Below are 21,923 nucleotides of genomic sequence, written 5' to 3'. Positions count from 1 at the left end.
CCAAGGTGACCTTGAACTCTGTCTGAGGACAGGGCATGCACACACCCACATTAGGTGCTCAGAGGTCATTAGGAGAAAGTGTAACTTTCCAAGCTTTACACATGGTTGTGGAATTTCAAGCAAGGTGGAGTGAAGATTTACTCTTGAAAAAGGAGGAAGTCTGCCTGAAGCTAAAGCAAATTAATATTGTTGACCTTGGCCCTGAGTCTGCTCCTGTCTGAGTTAACAGAAATACTCCTGTTAATTCCACTGAGATCTGAACCAGCCTACTGTTGAGGTAAAACTGAAAGCTTTAGTTTAGAGAACTCTCAGGCAATGCAGGAAGTTGTACTGAGGTACAACCTGATCTAATTTTGAAGATTTATTGTCTCATGTAGGTTGGATATTTCTTTATTGACAAGAAAACTTGCATATGCATCCCCAAAAGACTCTGAAACCTAGGGTTAGAGAAACTCCACCCAGTGTCTCTGAGAAACCTTCTTTTTTGTTCTAGTGAGGTTTAAAGGTGTAGACTCTACTGCCGTCTTTCTGATGAGTTTATTTGAACCACAGGAGGTTTTCTTGAGCCACTGTACATAGAAGAGTCAGAACTGTGGTCATCTAATGTCACTATATAAAGTGAATTAAATTTTTCAAAGTAGCATTTACAGCATTTACCTTGCAGATTTTCATGTTAATAAAAAATAACACAATCCCTGCATGCTTAAAAACCTCGCTGATGGACTTCAAATTATTATATATACTATTTAATGCTTACTCATGTTGGCTGCTAAAACCTGGGTGTTTTTTACCCCATTCAAGACTAATCCTGTAAAAGAGCTTGTGCTTAGTGTGCCTTTGTATGAGGGACAAGCAACATTCTGAACCTTTTTTTAATCTAAAGAACAATAGGTGTAAAGTTGTCTTGTGTCTGTGATCTGAGTGGAGGAAATGACCTGTTGTGTGCAAAAATAAATCATCTCCCTTAGAAAGGCAGAAACAGTGCCAAACACTGAAAGTTCCTGAGGGAATGGATTCTTCAGCTTGGATATCTTGATTATCTAGTAACTCAAGGCACAAAGTATAGCTATGGTCAGGGAGTTCAGACAGAAAAAAAACACATTTCTTATTCAATTTTCAGCAGATTTGACTTCCTGTCCTCAGAGTGTGTGGCTTATAAATTTAAGTAGATCACCTCAGTGGTTCACATTAACACAATTCCCTCCATGGTGGGGATATCATTTTAGGGATGTTGTATTTCAGAGAAAGCAACTCTTTATTTCACTGCAGTATTTCAAAGCAGGGCAGATACATTTCCATGGAGAATTGTTTTCTTTAGGAGTAGTATTGGGATGCCAGTGTTGGGAAATATGAATTGATGGAAAGTTATTGAGAATGTGACTTACAGGTCAGAAATCTGTGCAGAAGACAGGTGAACTTGATAGTTTACACTTATTCATTAAGGAATCATTCTGTTTGGAAAATCATCCTATAAATGATCTAATTAATAAAAAAAAATTAAAAAAAGAAAGAATGTCTGGATTTATGTATAGATTGCCACGGTATTTTAAATGGGTAGTGTCATACACTACACATTTATAAGACAATTACATTTTCAAAAGTATTGTAGCAATCTGTGTAAGTAAAGGATTTCACCTACCAATGAAGAAAAAAGCACTCTGCTATTTCCCAAGTCATCTGCTATTTTTCTAGCCCCTATGACAAATGGACAAACAAGAAGCTTGAAACACTCATGGCTTCAGCCACCTTTTGTAATTTTTAAGAGGATTCCGAAGGTCAAGACTTAAACAGACGGAGTTGTAATTTCTATTTTGGTCTGGTTTTAATTTGGGTAATCTTTCCATTAAATATAGCTATTTATGACATTTGTTAAAAGCCTATGCTGCTAATTTAGCTTTAAAAAAATCTAATGGAGTTGTATTGGAACTTTTCCATAAAATTAATGTTCCAGACTTAATGGATGTCTAAGGTATCGTTATTAACGGGAATATTCCATAAACTAAAATCAGAGTCTTTGAATTGGTGATCTGATACAGTTAGATCGGAACTTATTGAAAGCTGGAGTGATGCCAAAGTACCCAGGAATTCAATTTAGACACCTTATGGAGGTTTATGCTTTTATGGTATTTACTTTAATTAGTGTTTTATTAAACGCTCAATTTCACTTTGGGCAGGAGCAGGGGCCAGCCTGTGGGTAAAGCAAGTACGACAGAGGTAAGATCACTTTCCTCTCTCTACATCTGTCAGAAATACCAGTCTTTTCCATGATTTCTAGGGTTATATTGCTTTTGGCTGTATTACCACATTGCTGAAAATGTCACATGAATTCATATGTGTATCATGAGTATCACAGGCAATACCACAGCCAAGCAAAAATACATCACAAATCATAGGCCTCTTTACAGAGTTTTGCTTAAAGATTCACTTCTATCAGTCCACACTCCTTGGTAGTGTAAATATGGACCATAACTATCCAAAATTCATGGGGTGCTCGCACACTTTGCCTTCCATTCCATGCTGAATTTAAAATACCCATTTTATCTGGTTAATTACATAATGTGTTTTTATCCCATGGGCAAGGAATAGATTGTCACTGAAGAGAACTCCCACCATAAAAGAGGTTATTCTTTTGCTTTGGGGCTGGTCCTAGGCCAAGAAAATCTGATTTTGTCCTTTTTGACTGCAATAGGCTTAGAAACAATTTCTCACTCCTTGTTTTATCAACAGCAAAAGTACTGAAATAAAAAATAAAATTTAAAAATGTACAAAATTAATTTGTATTGTCATTTACAAAGCAGTAAATATATTGTTGGGCTATAAGAAATTCTCATGTACCCATGGCACACGGGGGTGACTGTATTTACCATACCCTTTAGACTCATGTCTGATCCGTATGCAAAAAATGAACTCCATAAATATTAACCTTCATACTGATATATCAATTTTACAACGCCAGTGTACTTAGTTTTTTAAGGTGAAAAATATACAAAGTATATCTATTATTTCTTCACCTCTGGAGTGGAATTTAATTTAAGATACATCTACTTGTACCCAGAGACAATAACGATTCCAATGAGAACCAAAGTCACATTTTCTGCACAGAGAGAACTCAATGATATTCTCTCATGCCGTGGCACCCTGGGGCTCAAAAAAGAGGTGTACCCTTGTATGAAAAGCAAATTCTGAGCTTTCAATTATCACCTAACATAGACAGGTGTCATTATATTCTATTTTCTTCTGCAGTGCCCCTGAACTCAGTAGGCACTTTTAGCAAAACTCTGCCAACAGGGAGGCAGATGTTTTCACTTGATTCTCTTTTCAGGTTCACCTTCTTGTGTCCAGACTAGACCATTTGTGCACACATTAATAAACACAAGGGAGATGAGAGGATCATTTAAATCCTCGTTCTCAGCACGGACTCACCAAAAACAGCCACGTGCAAGGCGTGGAGCTCACCACACTTTAATGCACGTGGACACCTCTGCTGAGGGAAGCTGCTGAGTGACCTTCCAGCATTCCTGCTATTCCCTAGCAACAGCAAATGATGAAAGAAATGAAAAATATAAGAACCCTGATATTTACAATACAATTCTGAAACAGAAGAATACGCACATAGGCAATAAAACTGAGTAGTTAATGAAGCCTAGATAAAGTTCACACTCTACCTTATCCCCTAGAAAATTATTCACGTGCTTGACTCCACATATACTCTGGAATTAATTCTTGTCTTCACAAATAACTTTTCTAGTCTTGATCAAAACACTCACTGTGTTGTACTCCTTGCATCTAAAAAAATTAAGGTCATACTTTTTGGAGAGGAACTGGACTGGCTACTTCATTCATGGTTATGAAGTGACTATTTACTGAGAAAATATTGTATAAATATTTAGATGCCTATCTGATTTTACAAAGAGATACCCATGTGCACTAGGAATGAAATGAAAGAAAAATTAAAGGGATACAAAATTTAGAAAGGATACAGTTACAAATTAAGAGAGAAGAAAAAAGCTTTTAAAAATAAACAAAATATCAGGAAAACTAAACAGCACTTTTTACCTTAAAAAGAAAAAAACTTAATATATGGTATAACAGATAAGCAATGAGATAAGAAGAGTAGAATAGATTATTAGCAATAGAAAATAGTAAAAAAAATAGATAAAATAATTTCTATAGAGGATTTTTTACACAAAGAAGGATTTTTTCTTGTCTGAAAGGCTGTAAAATTAATTCAATACTCCAAAAAAAACCCCACTGTAAAGTCAACCAACCAACCAAAGACACCCTGACACAAACACTGAAATAAACCTCATCTGCAATTACAGTCCAGAAAAACCTTCCAGAAAATGGGTTTTTTCCAGATTATTTTTATTTTTCAAGGTCTGAGCACAGTGAGTCAGAAACATTTCTAAGTCACTGGGAGTAGCTTCAGGCTCAGACCATTTGAGCAGGAGTGCAATGATTTACATAATTCTGGAAAGAAAATGGCTGAGAAAAAGTGTTAATAGTGAAAGAAACTAATCTGGATCAGATTTTTGGCTGCTGAAAATTAGCTTCTGGAAGCACATTGAAGTCTTATTTCTTGTCTCTCTGGGGACCTCAGAAGGTAAAGGTATTATCTTATGTTTGGGCTTAGAAAAGATGCAAATATTCCCAGGAAATGGGTATTTGGAGGGGATGGAAACAGGACAATGAATGCTGAACCACTGCAGGGGCCATAATGGATGTGAGTAGAAGCAAGGATGGTTATGAGAACAACTAGAAATTCTAGGCTGAAAATCAGGGTCGCCCAGCACCACTGGCTCCTTCAATAAAGGTATGCAACACCTACAGAGTAAGGTACCTTTCCTTCAGTCATTCCTACTGGCAATTTTTTGACAGCTGAACAGCTCCCAGCCCAAGGATTTGACTAGAAGGATGTCAAGTACAGTTCTGCTCTAAGGTCCATCTGCCTGCCAGGGGTGCTAGACCTACAACACAGTTTCAGTAGGCAGGAGCTAATCCCACAATTTCTTAAGTGACACAAAGGTCTGAAGATATTTTTCCAGTTCAATATTTAAAAGTACTGTAGCATTTGCATTTCAATCCTCATGTTCACTAGCCCAGTGCTCTTACAGGACAGAAAGATGCCACACACAGGATCTTCTGGCTATAAATAAACAGCAATCTGACAGCTCTGTGCAGGATATAGAAATACTGCATTTAAGAAGCAGGATACTGCAGAGAGCAGACAATTGCTACATCAGGGCCTTTTATTACAATGAGAACTGTCCTTGCTTGAAATACCTCATCTTTTATGGGACAGAGCAGCAGCTAAGTGCTTAGGCAAGGCTGTAATGTTTTCTTCTAGACTCTGGCTGAGAGCCAATGCTCTTATGGCAGAGAGTAGTAGTTTAGTGTGGTGTATTTCTACCTATTGACCCAAAGACTGTCTGCCCCAGCCATAACCTGAACATGATTACATCCTTCCCCCTCTGTAAAAATGGGGAAGTATATAAAATTCTTACCAGACTGAAGTAGTAGATGAATATCCTTGCCAGGTTTCTTCAACCAGGATTAACAAGAGCATGGAAAGGCCTGGATGTGAGCAAGGTGTCCCCAGATATTGCTTGAGGCACGGCTGAGGAGCACCAGGGCAATTCACAAAATGGTAAAAAGGTATCTCATACCTGTATGGCCCCACCTTTCAAGGGAGGGCACAGGAGTGTAGCTGAGAGGCCAAGCAGGTGTTGCACATCTCAGCACTGCACATGAACAGCACACAGTGCTGCAGAAAAGAAACTTAAGGATGAGTGCTATTCTGTGGCACTGAAAGGCTGGCAGCCCTCGCTCCAACTCTTGGCTTCTTGTCTAGATGATATTTAAAATATTCGGCCCCCTAAAGCACACAAAAATTCATGCCCTGCTGGTGGCCTTCTTGTAGGTTTTGTTATTAGCAATGGTGATTTGGCCCTGGGCAGGGTATATTAAAGCAATCCTTGTAATCTGGATGCCGGGGAACAACAGAGACTGAAAAATCTTCCTCCAGTTAGACAAAATATATCTAATCCTATAATAGCTGGCATGAGGTGTTTGGCAGACATCCCAGAGTGAAGGACTGAGCTGATCAATATTAAACATTCACAAGAAAATGGAGCAAGCCAGCAAGAAAAGATATAGGAGGTAGCCCTTATTTTTTGAAAGAAGAGGGAGTGCTAAAGCTAAGGGAAGCAGAATTTCTATGTGGACTAACTCAGTTAAATGCAATTTTTTCATTTGAATGGTAAGGCTTTTGAACATGATTAACTATGAGCACAGATTTCTACCTGTCTTAGGCCTCTCTGGAGTACAGCCTTTGCCAAAGCTCTTCAAATTCTGCAGCTTAAATATGACATTCTTTTTAAGAAAAGAGCTCTACAGATATTCTTTTAGTAAGGTTACTGTATAGATTTTCTTCTAGATCCTTTGTGCAAAAGAGAAGAAAAAAAAAGAAAAAAAAAAAAAAAGAGAAAGCAGGTATAAACCTGCCCCCTAGAATTTTAAAACTTGATGAAGGAAGGAAAGTAAAATGAATCAATTAAAGAAAAAATACATCAAGTTAGCTTGTATCAAAAATGTGTAGTTTTTCAAATGCTACTCCAAGAATTCCATTCAGAATAGGATCATTTCTTAATTCATTCACACAAGGACAGAATATGATCCATGTCATTCTAAATCCCCAGGACTGTTTATATTTCTGTCACAATTAAGTTCATCTGTGCTTTGAATTTAATTCTCTGTTCCTTAGGCTTTGAGCCTCTTATTCAAGCAAGCCCATTCAGAACTGGTCTGGAGGTCTTAAGTTAGAATTCTGTGGCACAGAACTGTTTCAGACTGTAATGTTACACACAGGAGCTAAAAAGAGACTGAATATAAATAAATATTATATCAAGTGCTACAAAGTTGGCTTTTGAATTTCTTAATGTTCCACCTGACTTTCTATGCTTCATTTTATATGCCCTCAATTTAAACTGGGGTCTGAGGTTTCCTTACATGCTTCTAGTCACACTCTTTCTAGTGTTTTGGATGCCAGACTCACATATTTCAGATGTGTACCTTGCATGCAAAAGAAAGAATATTCAAATAACACTTCAGAATGTCAGCCAAGCATATTTCCCTTCAAACTCATCAGCTCATGCTGTTTCTTTTGCACTCCTCCTGACTAAACTGTACTCCACTCCTTTTGAGCGGTTCAGAGAGTGACTGGAAAACCTGGAGTCTCCCTTACCTTGTGAGGACAGGAATGAGAGGCAAACCTGCAGTAACAGCCCCTGAATAAAACAGGAGATTGCAACCCTTCAGCAGGAATGAGACCAGTATTTCAAGTGAAGTTCTTCTTGACCACCATGAAAAAACAGTGGATGGAGGTGATTCAGGGCTCTTGATGTGAGAAATGGGACACCTCTCCACATTTGCTTTTACCAGCAGAAGATGACAATTAACTGTTCAGCGTGTCAGAAAGGGCAGTGGTTTTGTGATGCTCATCTCCAGTTGTTGCAAGGAACAATCTTAAAATTTCCTCTCTATTAATATTTTTCTAATTTTTTACATAATACCTTTGACTTCCCTGCTCACACTTGGCCAGTAAAGGGAACCAAATTAGAAGGCATGACCCAGGCAACAGACAATTTTGTGTGCTCCTGTTCTCTGTAACCATAATCCTATTTCTACTCACTTCACTGGAACTAAATTCCCTTCCAGGGGGTGTCCCTAATCACACAACTCCTGTGTTGAGGTAAGTCTCAGCAGAAACCTTAAAAAGCCTCTGCCATCTACTAAGAAGGTCACTTCACAGGGGAGAAAGATTCTGTACCAACTAGTAACTAAAATACACTTTTCTAGCTTTCCTGTGTGTTTTCTTTCTCTACTTAATTTTATTATAGCAGAGAAAAAGTAAAAGCCAATCAATAAACCCTTTAATCACATAGGAATGAAGGGGGACAAGTGAATGTAACTTAATAGATGCTGTAAAATTCCAAAGAAAATTTAAGGAAACTAGGTGGAATCCTGATAAATTTTGTTGCTTTATATCTTGGTGAATGATAGCTCTGGGAACAAAATTACAGCAAGATTTGTCAGTTAGTCAAAATGGATGTTTGTAATTATGAAACAAAGTGAGTTTTAATTTGATTGTCTCAAAATAGAAAACAGAACATAAATACAAACTTTCATGGGAGATACTAGGGACAGAAAATAAATCATGATTGTTTACAAAGACTCCAAAGAGAGCAGAGTATTTTAACATGTGCTCATTTTCAGGATTTAAGAGGCAGGAGATTTTTATTGACATTACATTTAGAAACAATAGAGGGGATGTTGGACATTCTGATCAAAGACTCTTCTAATCCTCACATTCTTGTTTCACCTGAACAGACAAAATTCATAGCTTGATATAATTGCATTCATAGTGATAATTGATGAAAATAGTACAAATACCACATGGAATCCCAGAATTTAAAACAAAACAATAGACTTTACCTAGAGACACCTTAAATAGCAGGAATATATCCTGCTACTCCAAGATTTTTTCCTGTTCCAGTGCTAACACAGTTAATCAATTTGCTCTGTTAGGTTCCATGGCATTCTATCCAGCTGTGGAGCACTACCACAATTCACAGATAAATTGTATGTGACCTCTGTAAAACAAAACATCTGCTCTGTCACTTCAACAGTCCCTCCTTGTGTGGCATATCTAATATTGACTTCAAATAGAACCTGAACAGCCTGTTTATTCTACACCATTCCCATGACTTGCCCAGGTCCTTAAGGCTTCTGAGTGTCTAAGATTCTCTATCTCTCTTAGAGGATCTCTAGCTTCCAGCTGTGACTATTGTCATCAGTACTGAAGGTCTGTCTCACTGTTAAAGGCCACTTCAGAAGCTGAACTTTCAGGTCCCAGCAAACACCTTGAGCAGGACAAGGCACACCCCAACTCCTGAGCTCTCACATCTCTTTCTGTGGAAGTCAACAAGAACCTTAAAACTTGCTATGAACATAGGCAAAAGCAACCAAAGAGCTTGATGAAGGTGTGGCTGTGGGATTTCCTACCCCTTTTCATGTCTGTTCTCTCAAAGTAAGGTGGAATGTATGTTAAGAAGCCCAAGATAAGAACAGTAAGTATGGTTGGTAGGATCTGGGAACCAGAAACTGGAGAATGCCTGTGGGAATTTCACACACTTAACAGTCCCAAGCAACTTGATATGATACCTTTAGCATGAGGTGGGTGAAGTCACAGTCTGCTGAGATCATCAGTCAGCTCTCAGCTCCTGGGGTATTAATTGTTATCAAGGGGCCAAAAGCAGCTTGATTACTTTTGTAGGGCTGATAGGAGACCAGCAAAGTGTTCTTTCAGAAAGCTCCAGTTTTTATGAATCTGTCTCTTCAGCACTAAACAGTTCTGGGAATAGTTTTAACCAGTTATGTAGCTATACTTTGGTTTAGGAAGCAATGAACTTTAGGCAGAAAACAGAAATTTGCATATATCTTCAGGAACTCAAAGTAATTAACAACAATACTAAAACTTCAGAAGCTATATGACAGACAACTAAAGTTGCTTAGGCAAATTCTGCATCAGAAATTTAAGTTTCATTGTTATGAAATCTGAAAACTTCTGACAAACTCTGTCAGACCCTCCAACATTGTGATGAACAGCAGGATGATCCATGCTTCATTTATCCTCTTGTCTCCACTCTCATTAGTACTCAGCATAGGAAAAATTAACTGCAATGGTAATGTCATATGCAAAACAAAAAAGTTTTGCAAACAGAAGGAGAATTCTACCCTTTGGAAAAGTTCTTTCAAGTAATGAAATCAGCAGAGATTACCATTTTAATCTCACAGAAAAGAAATACAAAAATGGATTTATTCTTCTCCCCACCATGTATGGAAAAGATCAGGCTGTTTTCTCCCCAGTAATGCTCTCTTGAGACCCTAATCATTCTTGCAGAAAACACTGGTTTTCATGTGCCTAGTAGACTTTTGCTTTCCTAGGAACCTCTCTTCCACCTGCATTCCTGATATTGCACAGATTCCAGCTCCTGGAGCTGAAAGACAAAGTTCCCTCCATTTCTGAGGGAGCACTGATACAGCCCCATTAGCCACTATCTTTGGAAATATCTGCAGATCCCTTGGAGCACTTTTGAGTTGCATTTGGCAGCAGCACTTAAGGGTCTTCACAGACTTCTGGAATGCAATTTCTTCAATCACAAAGCCATACACTTTGTAGGGTCTCTCCACAGCCTTAAATGTACTACTTGAGCTCACAGAAGACCTGGGTAGATTACTGCAGAAGAGGTGAAACCTGGTCCAGCTGATTACCAGGGTGTTGGCCACTGGACCATTCTGGCCTCTTTAATTGCCATTAAGGAAGTTGTAGTTTCTCAGAAATCAAGTTGATTACACTGGATGAAATACATGGAACATTTCTACATTTGTGTTATCAGGAGAATCTCATCTATATATTGCCCTTGAGAACTTGCAACCAGTTATTTCTGAGATGTTGTTTGAGTCAGGTGCTGATAATGAATCATTTAATTGATATCACAGAAAAACATGTCAGCTATGCACTAAATATACTCTAGTACTTGGGATATTTTGTTAATAAGTTCATTTTTTATTCTCAACACAGCTGATCATGGTAAATGGATTGATGGTGTATTTTGGACCTACCATTTTTGGACCCCTTAGGAATTCTGCCAAATTTTACCCACATCTGAGCATCTGAGCACATCAGTCTCCTCATATCTTGGGCCTTAATACGTTAATAAATGGGAGAAGTTCCTGGCTTGGTCTGAATCCCTCCTCCATTGTAGAGCCACTTTTTGTTCCGATAAAAGTTATTTTCCAGTGTAATACTTTGATGGATAAATCAAATTTGAAAACCCAAGGTGAAAGAGTAGCACTTAGGTTAAATATTATTGTATGATCACACTATTTATTTTAAAATTTCTTTCATATTCATCACCTGTTCTGCAAACTCAGAAGCATCTGCTCTCCTACTCAGATGTATCAATCTATCTGAAGCAGTAAGATAATAACTATTTTCAGGCACTTTAAAAAATATTGAAAATGAATGGAAGTTACTACATATCTGATATTTTGTAAATATCATAAACACTTGTTCCAGAATAAAGAGGCTCATAGTTTATCCTGCTTTAAACTAGTTTTTGCAGAGGGTTAGAAGGAGAAGAAACTGCATTCATTGCATCTTCTAGATGTTTATCTGACTATTTCTAATTGTTTTGGTCTGTGGTTAACCAGACAAAATATGCTATATTTTGGGTAAAGAAGCATCACTGAGGCCAAGTTAACCTTTAATGAATTCCTTAATAAGTTCACACAAATAAATAGAATTAAATTGATTTACACTCTGTAAGAATCTGAGCAGAGACTCTGAAATGGCAGCTCTGAATGAGCACAGGTAAATGCACAGGGATATGAAACACCCACCTAGGGAGAAAGGGATGGTGATTTCCACCTGCCTGAACAAGTCTCCAACAAAGCTGTTTTTGCAGTATTAGTTTCATGTTTCCTTCTCACTTCTGGTTGTGCACTGATTATATGTTTCTTTCCAAATATGGAATGAACTGCTGGAATTTGATCAGATGCTTGATGTCTTTGCTGGTCCAGCAAAATGAGTTGAATATGATCAACACAGAACTCTCTTTTGTTTTACATTTTCATTGGCTGAAGGTCCTTCAACTAGAAAGGTGGCTTGTCATCTATTTAGCTTTGATTTCTTTTCTTTAGGGTTGGACTGATATTTTTTTCTGCCTGACTGGAAAAGGATGCATTGAGGCATATTTCTGAAATCAGAGGATATGTACATTACAGTAAAGCAGTAAGTACATAGCCAGCAAGAACATTCCAGGTACAGAATAAAGAGCACAGTGGGAAGCAGCTATAAGCAGATCTTAAAGGATCATTTCTTTTCCTACACCCTTCGGTGTCAAAAATTGTTCTCCTGGCAGTTTGTCAGAGGGCATGTTAGGATGATGTGATCTCAAAAGAACCTAGAAAAATAAAAGGTCTGCTTCACAATAATTTTATTTGGCAGATGTAATTCAAAATATTTGCATGTGGGATGCTTGGTCTGAGGACAAAAAAGAAATGTTATCAATCAATGTAGTGCCTGGCAGACAATAATACTTTTCTGTTTCTTCTTCTTCTTTTTATTTTCTTTATTTTTATTTTTTAATTTTTTTTAATATATATATTATAAACAAGAATCCAAACAACAAAAATTAACTTTGATTTTCCCAAGGACATACTGCATTATGCACAATGCATGCATGAATCCAGACATGTCCCCAAAGCCAGAAGGCATTGCCAGGAGCATTCTTAGTTTTTAATTTCTGGCTTTTCTATGAGTAGAACATAGTAGGGGATCCAATTCACATGCAAGGAAAATGTCATTCTACAGTACATGAGACTGAGCCAAGAGTCAGCCCTCCTTACACAGCAAACTGTGCTTATTGTTTTATTTGCCAAGATACATGAAACTCATTTTTTTGAAGTCTCCTGAGATAAAGTGCTCAATTGGTCATCGTGGTTTAGTCTGTGGTTTGACAAGTAAGCACCACATGGTCACTCAGTCCCCACCCCCTTCCAGCAGGATGGGGGAAAGAATCAGAAGAACGAAAGCAGCAAGAACTGCAACAACTTTCTGCATGAAAACAAAGTAGATAAGGTGTTTACAGAGGTTATGGCATCCATTTTAGGAAAGTAAAAGTAATGGCCAATTCTGGAAACACTATTTTGGACAAATGCTGTTGAGCAAATGAAATGATGGTACCTTAGCAGCTAAGGACAATTACCAAGTATTATGTTTTATTCATGTAATTTACTGATGCCTTTGACCAGTCTGACATTATGAAGATTGAGTCAGTCAGAATTTATGGACAACAAGCAGAGTCAATGACATCTTGCCTCGTTAAGAAGAAATGTTGGATCACTAAAGAAATATGTTTAGCCATTTGCCTGTCAAATCCTGGTTTTTGAAAATCCTCTGAGCTGATTTCTCCTCCTGAGTGAGTAGGCTTGACATTTATTGTCACTGTCTCCCACCTCTGGCTTGACTTGGTGGCATGATGGAAACACCAGGTACTGTGCTTCGATACAGGGCCAGGATGATCTTAAGGATGTGCAACCACATGCAAGCACACAGACCCAGCTCTGAGCTAAAGCATCACTCCCTGATAGAGTAATTCACTGAAATTCAATGTTTTAAATTAAATACCCTAATGAGTTTCCTTTATACCCATTATTATAGAGGGGCTTTCAGGTCAAGAAAGCAATCAGGGATTCAGATATTTTAGATATAAAGGGGTCAGAGAAATGTCATCATGCTTTGAATATATTTGGGAATGTTGTATAGGACCCATTTTAAGTCAATACAAAAATGTCAAAAAGATTTTGTTTTATAGAACAAACATCTTATCCATAAGAACTGTAAAAACTAGGATCATGTCCTCTCACTTCATATCTTCCTAACTCTCTAAAATGCGGGGGGTTTGGTGCCAGGAGAGAATTTTATGACATCACAAATTATTAGATAATATCAGTTCAGTGCATGACTTATATTGGAAAACATTACAGATGGCATGCAAAAAAAAAAAAAAAAATGGTTGCCAACACAAGCATCTCCAGATCTTGAGATAAGATAAATCTATAAACAAGAGATAATAGGTCAAATATACTGACTGCAAATAAAGCAAGCTTCTGCAGAGTAATAGCCATATCAGAGCTGTCTGTGTCATGTCCTGTGTCAGAACACCTCATCTGATAAATGTCTTCACACTTTAGCTCCAGCTAAAATTGGAGATAAAGAAAACAAATGATACATGAGGACCATACAACAGCATGTCTTGTCTACCCACATGGGAGGCTTTTTATAGAATCAGGCTTCATTTTGCTTCACTACCATAATAAGTGACATTTAAAGGCATATACAGCATATAACTAATATACAATAGATTTGTTTCTGTATCTATGCATATATATTGTGTGTGCTCATACGTAATGAGCTATAAAAATCGAGCACATATCTACACACAAGGTATTTTAATGGCTAAGAATAGTCAACAGTCAGTTTAGCTATGTGGATAATTTTAATAGACACATCACTTTAGAACAAGCCTTTACCATCTGTTCTGCCCTCTAGTTACAAATGCAACAGGAATATAATTCACAATTGCATAATTAAAAAGACATAAGGAATTTAATGTCTCTGATCCCCTTTAATGTAGCTTGCGTCTGTTGTGTTTTCCTTTTGCTTTGTAGAACTCCTGAATAAGCCCAAGGAAAACTTTTTCCTCTTAAATTCTCTCCATTTGCATTAGTTCCATAAAAGTCATTATTCATATAAGTAAGGTTACTGAACATATGTGGAATGCATCTGAACACAAGTGCCTGCCTGTTACCTATAAACTATTCTTATATATACACTTACAGAAAATGATAAACAATCCCTCTAGGTGCCTGGCCCTATGGACAAAGTGCTGTTAGACATCACAAATCAGAGTAATTGTGTTTTTAAGTCTAACCCAGCTTCCATGTACCCTAATAAAAATGTCCTTAACTGCTTCAAGAGAATTAATTGATTCAAGAGAATGAAAGTGAAAACAAGTGAGAAGATGCAAAATAAGGAGATACAATCCAAGCATAGCAACTCAAAATAAACATGCATAGTGTACTTTATACAGCACATGAAATGGAAAAAGTTGAAAAAATCAAGCACACAATATAGGGAATTGTAAAGATAATGGTGCTACAGCAACTCACCCACATCATAAATTCAGTGTTGCTATTATGCTCCTTTGAAAACATAAATATTTATTAGATAAGGAAGAGATGCAACAAAGAAACTAGAGAAGAGAAAACAGGGAAAATACAGGGTATGTAAGTTCCAGCCTGTACAGATCCCCTGAACTGCAGTTTTAATCTTAGAAGAACTTTCAAAAATTTTGAGATCAAGTTGTTCAGTTGATAACTCCTAGTAATGTTGGTTGATATTCCTCTTCAATGTCAGTCTTGGACATTCCACTGGGATAGAGTATTAGGCTTCTGCATTTATTCTGTGGAGTTTCAATTTTCTTCCTTAACTTTTTACTGAGAATTTTACCATGAGAAACAAGCTAAATAAGCACTTCATATCAATATTGAATTTATAACACTACGGAGGATCTTTCTTAGCTATACTTTTTCAGTGGAGCTAGTTTGGACCATATGCAACTTTATATGATATTGAAACAGACATTTCTGATAACATTTTAAAATTAACATAAATACACAGTGTACAGATCTGTTTTCAAAATTTGGATGCCTAAAAGTAAAGCCAAAGAATTTATTGAGAGCAATGTCAGTCATTTTCCTACTGATAGCAGTTTATGGCATGCAATACCACAGAGGTAAAGAGTAGAATATTTCTACATTTCTCTGGTGAAATCAGTTTCCTTTTAAACATTATGTGATAAAATGCTTTAACGCAGTCAGAGAAAAGAAAAAGTAAAAAAAGAAAAAAAAAAAAAAAAAGCACACCTAGATTAAACAAAAGCTTAGACATTACAGGAAAGCCAAAATACCAGCAGGTGTTCCTCCTCACTTGGTACTCTAGCCCAGGAAAATAAACTACCACACTACACGGAGAAAGTGTGAGTCACTGAACATTGTAAATTTTCCTAATGTATCACAGCTACAGAAACACCTGTGCTAAACACAGTAACATTGTGCTAATCCTCTGCGAATATTTCAACAGCCCTCCAGTGTTTTCTTTCCTTACCAGCATGCTGGGGTGGTCAGTGTTTTTCTTTCTCCTCCTCTCCACATGCCTCCAGCGTTTCCAGGTTTGAACTCAGCCTGGGGCCAGCACCTTGGCCAGGCTCGGTGGCCATGCTCAGACATCCTTCCTGGGGAGCCCGAGCCAGCACCAGCACTCTGTGCTGCTCCTCCAGCCCTGCCAGGCACAGCCTGCTCTGCTGCCATGGCTGATGGGCCTGCGCCTTAAAGTGGCTGTGTGTTCAAACCAGTGTTTTCATGCCATCCAGGATGATCCCATCCAACATCACCCACGAGTACCAAGCGAATCACAGGGAAAAACCAGTCTAAAACCCAGGGGACAGTGCCTCACTGCCTCTCCTGGAGAGCAGCCACCCTGTACAGCCCTTCACCCACACAGGCCGCGTCCATCGGCCATGGCATCCCCAGGGGTGCCCACTGCCTCTGGGCTCCTCCAGGGGCTGCCCCACGGGGAGGGAAGAGAGCTCAGGGAAACCTGAAAACCTGCTGGAGCACCTGACCCCACAGATTTCCCTTCACCCACAGAGCTGGGGTCCAGGGAGGGTGGCTGTGAACCTCGTCTGTGTGTCACCATCACTTCCAGGGAAAGCCGAGGGGGAAACACCAGCCCTGTGCAAGCCCAGGGGGGAGGAGACCTCCCTTTGGGGCCCCACAGCTTCCCCAAGCCATCGACCATCAACTCCTTCCTATTTGATGATGAGTACAGGCTGGGAATGCCATGAGAGGTCATTTAAACCTTATCATCAGCATTTAAGCAAATTGCCGGTACCAGAGATTAGGCCAGGCTTTGGAGAGCAAAGGCACGGCTTTGTCCCCATGGTGCCACACAGGCAGCACCAGGCCCATGTGGAAGCCATGGCTCAATGGCTCAATGGGCAATGAACTGGGGGGACTGAGAATCCGCACAGCCCGGAGCATCCCGGGGGGCTCACTGGGGAGGCAGAAATCAAAAGGACACCCAGATCAAGGACTGTGATGCTGCTATTTGTAAAGAGATTACATGCAGCTAAGGTGCAGTTTATTGCATTGCTGACAGGCTGGGGGCTGAGAAGGAGCCAGAGAGACAAAAGTAGCTTTTTTGTAGCTCACAAACTTCACAATTTACATGGCAGCTCTCTTCTAAAGTCAGGCTTTTCGTCAGAGATCACTATGACTTTCATCAATGAAATAAAAGCCAAAAACCAAACCCAAAACCCCCCAAAAGTTTAGCACTTGAAGAATTGGTTACCCCTCCCTGTTATTCAGGTTTAATTAAAGACCATCAGCACCACTGTCTTGTGTCCCTGCCTGGAGCTCCTGGGATTCATTCCCCACCTTGCAAGCCCAGCCCTGCACACTGGTCCCACACAACAAGAGAATTCTGACTTGCAAGTCCACAGCTCAAATATATCGTGAACACTAACTTAGGAATTATTGAGTTAAAAGAAAAAAAATTGCCGCAATCTAGTATCCATGTCCTTAATATTTTCTTTTTTTAGTTAATTTCTTAATAAAGTGGGACACTTGGAAGACATTAACACAATTAATGATGCTAAGATAAAAATTCCGGTTGAAAAGAATAGTCCACATTGAAAAATGTTTTCCTTTTGGCAAAACTGATAAATTTTGGTTTCTAATAACCTCTATGTAGATAATAAATGGTAGTATTTGCTGTGAACTGAGAGGGGGAGGTCAAGAGCTACCAAGTGTAATACCAAATGAATGAGTCACAAATGTCCCATTTATAATTGTCAAGTGTGTACATTCCACTTCTTTATTAATAAGTTGTCTATAAGATAGAAGAGTATAACGAGACAGCGAGAGGTACCAATCAGTTAAGTATACCTCTTCACACAGAAAACTTTGTGGAGAAAATTGTCCTGCTGCTCTCTGTAAAATATACTTTCCATAAACCCCAGCTTGACAGGTCTTGACTATATAAGGCAGACAACACTAAAGCAAGGAACATGAACATCATTCTATGGCATCATTTTCAGAATTGTCTGTATGATTTTTGAGCTTACCTGCATTGCATTCCAGAGCCTGCAGACACTCTGAGCTCACCACAGACTCTTGGAGAATGGCTTGAGGGTTGCAACACTGGTCTTGTCACTTTACTGGACTGGGAGCATCCCCCCTCCAGCAGAGATGACAATTTAGAATCCCTACAAGTGCACTGATTTCATTTTCCCAGTTTATAGACACAAGCTGACTCCTTCTGTCATGTTCTGACAGACAGAAAAAGCAGCTACAATGCCAAGAATGGCTTCTGATTAAATAAGTAATTCTTTTATCTCCATTGTAACTCTTAACAAGGCAAAGTGAACCTTTTAAAAGATGTTAATATGTGCCATAAATTAGGAAAAAATCCATTTTAACCTCTACCACAGTTGATATTTTAGTGGATTTACAAGACTCCATGATGTTACTCCTGAGAATTCTTTATTCCAAGTGGAACTCAACTATGTTCTAAAACCAGAGATGAAATCTGGTTTATCACCCATAGGTGTTTAATAATTCTGCTTCATTTTCTGCTTTCTATTCTTATCATGTCAACAGCACAAAAAATTACTTGCTAATGGCAAAACCAGTTGAGAATTCAACTTTCTGCTGTCATCAGTGGCTTGATTTATCTTCTATCATCTCAGAGAAATTGCCAGTTAAAGTCCACATTTTTATTCTTATCTTCCAGCCTATCCAGGTTCATGAAATAAGTCTTGCAGGCAGTTTTCTCACTGGAGATTGAGTAAATGAGCTCTTCAGAAAACCTTGCCTGAGCAGAAACACTCCTGTTCTGTATGTAGCTCTAGAAAAAGGCAGTATGGTGGAGTTAGATTTTACTTGATCAAGTTTTTCAAATTCCTCAAGGATTTGGTGCAGTTGTATGAAGGGACACATGCAAGTGTCCCCCTGATTGAGGAAATGCCAACATTCTTCTGACTCTGAATGTTTCTAATGCTTCAGAAGTTGTTCTGAAACAACAATCCATATTCAAATCTTCATATTCATATTCAAATCCATATTCAAAGACTTCTTTCAAAGGGCTCAGCTTCAGAATTACTCCTTAGATTCATGTTTCAGACTGTAAGGTAAGAGTGGCAAATAATCAATCATGCAATTGCCATTTGCAAAGGCTTTTTTTTCTAAGATAATTAGAGTTCTTCAGGAGTTGTCCAAAGCTATTGATAAAAAACATCAATAAATCTACTGCTGCTGTTGTTTTAGATTTTACTCACAACTTACTTTGCTGAGGTTATATCTCAATGAACTAGAATCAGAAAAAATATAACAAGGTCAGGCTGTTTTATCAAAACCTTTAAAGTTTAACTAGGATGCCAATATTCTTATGTGTCATGTGTTCTTAATTACCTCTTCTGAAAAATAAAAAAAGTAAAAATACCCAGGGAAATTATTACACCAAGTCAAACTTGATTTTGCTAAATCTCACAGCCTTTCTCCATTAATAACTTTATACCAGATGCTCCAGCAAGGCACCCAAGAACCTGGATTAGCAACAGTCAAACCTTAGGAGACTGCTTAACCTCCCCAGTAGTGCACACAGACACATGCTGTAAATGGACTGGAGGCCCTGAAGGACAAACATAATTTATTCTCCTTTACATTGCTACTTTATGTCAACCTTTGATGCAATAAGGAGCATGAAAAAATAGTTTTTAAGACTGTAATATCTTAAGGATTTACTATAATGAAAATAGATTTTATTTTTTTCTAATAAACATTGACCAAATCTGTAGTAAATTTATTGGAAAGATATTGAATTATTTTGTTGTCACGTAATGATTTTCTATAAAAAAATGTACAAAACAACATGTTAAACAAAGCTCTCTTCCTGTGTGGACTGGTGCCAATCTCAACACTGATGACTGTATTTGAGGTCTTAATAAATGCAAAATATCAAGGCAACTTAGAACCTTGAACTACAGCCACCTTAGAACCTTGAACTACAGCCACCTTCCTTAATACACCTGGAAAAATGACACTGAAGTGAGTGGAAGTTCAGCATCCACAGGATGTCAGCTTCAATAAGGTTGTTGCAAGACAGGTATAACCTTCTGCAAGATCTTTGTAGCACCTTGTGGACCTCTTTCCCTGGAAGGTGTCTCTCCCCTGCACGTGGAGCACAGCCCATCCCTGATTTGTCACCTCACCCCGAGGGATTGCAGTCAGTGGACTCAGCCAAGCCCACTCTCATTTCCACAAGAGCACACTGGTGAATGTGACTACTGTCAGCATTTCTCCAGCCAGCCAGCACATTTGCCACCACTGCCATATTGCACAGTGGTAAACTGCTGCTCCCCACCTTTGGGAGCACCTGAAACGTGTGTGTGTGAGCCTGTACCTATATGTGACTGAACTGGTTTCAAGATCAACCACACACCGCTAGATAAATAAATCATTCAAATCACTCAGCATCAAAGTAATGCACGCATTGAACTCACAGGACAGTTTATTGCCCTCTCAGTGACACACAGAACATCATTTTTCACCTTTGACACTTAGCTCATAAATTCTCCGATATCTTGTAATCTGAGTAACTGAAGCTGTCAAGTGCATACTTTGTATTTCAGTTTATGCTAATATCAAGTATGCACAGCCTGAACCTGATTTTGCTCCAGCCTTTTCCAGAGTTCACTCAGGATAACAGTCTGACCACCCCGGCTTTAGCTTTCATGGAAATCCACAAGAGGAGCTTGTGCATATGAGAATTTCATCATTCACCTTTATTAGAGAACTTTTCCTTAGGTCCCCAGCTGCCTTTGTCAGTCTGAGGGCTGTGTGTGTGCTACTCATATCGACACTCAGGCATCTCCACAGGCTCCTCCAAGCCAGCACAAACACCAGAGTCAAGGATATTGTGTGGAACTGCTGGGAGTCATCAGCCAGCTGCCCACTCGTGCTCTCCTCAAGGCAGTGACATAAAGAGCTGTAGTGGAACTCTACACAGTAAACAGTTCAAAGGAAGATAAGAAATGCTAAATAGATCATGGCAGTAAACTCCATTATAATTTAAGTAATCGTAGACAAATAATTTAAATGAAATAAAACCCAACGCTTTGCTTAAGAGAATTATGGGGACATCTGTATTTATTATACAAAGCATTATCTCCCCAAGCTTTACTTATGTTTAAGAAAATGAATTTGATCATATTTTGGCAATGGAAGGCGTATTTTATTCTATTTTATTATTCTTTATGGGTGTTTTCGTGGACCACCTTATATATTACTTATGCAAATTTTATATCCCCACTTAAACATTGGAAGAAATTTAGTGGTGCTAAGATACAGTAGGGCATTTTAGTGACACTATTCCAATTATTTTTTTTCTTTTCAGTCCTTACTGTTAAAATTCAGAGAGTATTTCTTTCCTCTTTCTTCCCTCTATGGAGACACTGATGATTTGTCCTGTTTTTGGCAGTAATGACAGCAGAATTATACAACCCTTTCACCACTTCAGTTTCCCTAGGATTAAGGAATGTGATAGCATTGCAGCATTCCCAAAGTGGGTCAGTACTGAGAAGCTGAGGGTTTTGGCTGTCACCAATCAGAGGTAAATCACAATGATGCCACCATAAAAAGGCTACATTTTCAACAGCAGTGACTGCCACATAAATGAGCTTTAAAATTGTGCTATGATATCTTTCAAGTCATCATTATCAGTGCCAAAAATCTCCTGGATCTAAATTGCATGTCACATATTTAATCTACATAGCATGTGGAAACAAAAAAAACATCTCTGATACCTTGATTTTTCCCTGAGGGAAAGCACAGAAATTTTACCATGGTAAAACTGCAGGTGGCCATATGTTGAACATTAGATTTTCAGAGCTGGAAAAGCTGAATCCACATTCCAGAATGCACTGAGAATCCATATACATATTAAAATTTTAGAGAGAACTGTTACATTCTTATTCTCAATGGGTGTGTTAGTAGAACTTGTGACTTTAAGTACCCTTTTGGTAAAAAGATTGCTTTGTAACTTGAAAACACTGCAGACATGACACAAGTTGTGGATGCCAAGCTTGGCTTTTCTGATATATGGTACCACTGCTTTTATAAAAACTGTCCTCTCATTGAAGTTCTTTATCTTTAATACTCTTTGTATATCACAGTAA

Source organism: Poecile atricapillus, chromosome 8, assembly GCF_030490865.1.
Source record: "Poecile atricapillus isolate bPoeAtr1 chromosome 8, bPoeAtr1.hap1, whole genome shotgun sequence".
NCBI lineage: Eukaryota > Metazoa > Chordata > Aves > Passeriformes > Paridae > Poecile > Poecile atricapillus.
Note: the sequence above shows the minus strand (reverse complement) of the source record.